At 41.5% G+C, this 1,712-nt stretch overlaps 1 non-coding gene across 1 annotated transcript; it reads left to right on the forward strand.

Annotated features, from left to right (window-relative positions):
- Positions 1 to 604: 604 nt before the first annotated feature.
- LOC112065654 (small nucleolar RNA SNORD123) lies at positions 605 to 674 on the forward strand. The gene has a single exon (XR_002892152.1). It is a non-coding gene; the product is annotated as a small nucleolar RNA SNORD123 (small nucleolar RNA).
- The last annotated feature ends 1,038 nt before the right edge of the window (positions 675 to 1,712 follow it).

The following is a 1,712-nucleotide window of genomic DNA, read 5'->3' on the forward strand; positions in this document are numbered from 1 at the left end:
AGGGGGTCGATTTTACAGGTACTTTACAGACTACACCAAAGCATTATTAAAGTATGTATTTATAGTGATAATGAATTACAAATACATTAATAATAAAAGTGAGGAATGGGAGAAACCAAATAATAATTTAGGGTGCATCCTTAGTTTTAAGCAAAATGGAACTAAACCGAAGTCATGATTTTGCCTTGTGACCTGGAGAAAGTTCCTGAACTTTTCTGAGGTATAGTTTCTTCATCAGGAGCTTAAACAAACCTGATGTCACATAGGTCCTTTGTAAACATTAAAGGAAAAAGAAAGTGACATAAGTGAAATACTCACCCAGGGCCCAACACAGAAGTAGGCTCTCTACAACAAAAATTATTTAAAAGAATCCTCAGGTGTTTCCATTTTCCAAATGCAATTTCTGGGATTTTTCCTTAGAACTACTCACTGAAGAATTTCTGGCATTAAGCTGCTACACAGCACAGTGAAAACTGGAGGTGATCATTTCAAAACAAAACTGTTTAGTTCTCTTCCTTTAAAAATGAAATCATAGCTTTCCCTAAACTGTGTTAGGTAAGCCGTGCAGTTAGTGTAAAAGAACGAGAAATCCAACCAAACACGTGGTGGAAATGATGAATTCTGGGGCGCTGATTCATGTGATTTGAAAAACGCCATCCATTTCCTGATTCACCTCAGTTTCTGGGTGGAACTGTGAAGGATCTCTTATGTCTCTGAAATAAGTAATTGATTTTGTCTTGTCTTTACTTCCCTCCCTTGTGCTTGAATTCCAGCCACATGGTTAAACTGCCACCTTAGAGGAGAGAAGCCAGGAGGTGGCTGCAGAGAACATCACCCAGAAGAGATCATGATGCTGCTGTGGGTCACAAGTGACCTTAAAGGGAAACCTTGCTGTTTGTGATCCTTACAATGCGATGAGATTATATTAATATCATGAAAAACTTCAGCCCAGAAGTTGTGACTCTAGACATTTACATCGTAACTGGATTTTCCTACCAATGAGGCAGGAACACATTACAATCACCATCAACATGTGTTCTCTTTTCACCCCTGTTCTCCTTCTTTTAGATCCACGGCATTTAAGAATTGAAACAACTGCTGGATCATCTGATCAACCCCATCAGTTTTTTTTTCTTAAAATGGCCAAACATTGATAAAAAGATATCTGAGCATCACTAAAATTGTGCAATGCTGCTTTTTGTTCACCAATTTTAAGTATTTGGAAGACCCATGCTTAAGGCTGCAGGTGACATTGGGATGCTCCCCAGAATTTTTACAGATGAAGAATCACCGAGAAAGGAGAGTTCAGGGAGTCATCAGCTCCTACTCACATCCCTTGAGCTTCCCCAGAAACTCTTTAGGTTTTTTTTAACCCAAGAAACGCTCACTCCCCCTTTTAGTGTAGCAGCCCACTCCCCTGGCAGAGGTAAGCAGACCAGTTTTATTCAAAAAGAGCAGCCCAGAAACTAGGACAGGATAGAAAGAATAGTTATGGCACATCTGAGAATGGGCAGGGGCATGGGACAAAGTGCAATTTCCTAGACCTTAAATGGAAGGAGCAGGTCAACCACGTGGGCACCAGCGCTCTGGCAGTCTGTGCACTGGACATTCCATCGTGTCCCCTTCTCTGAAGTCTCGGTTTCCACCCAGGTCCATCCAGGGCCTGCTTCAAGCTTCCCACGTCTGGTCAGGCGAACATGCTTTGCCACTGC

Source organism: Physeter macrocephalus, chromosome 8 (assembly GCF_002837175.3).
Source record: "Physeter macrocephalus isolate SW-GA chromosome 8, ASM283717v5, whole genome shotgun sequence".
Classification (NCBI taxonomy): Eukaryota; Metazoa; Chordata; class Mammalia; order Artiodactyla; family Physeteridae; genus Physeter; species Physeter macrocephalus.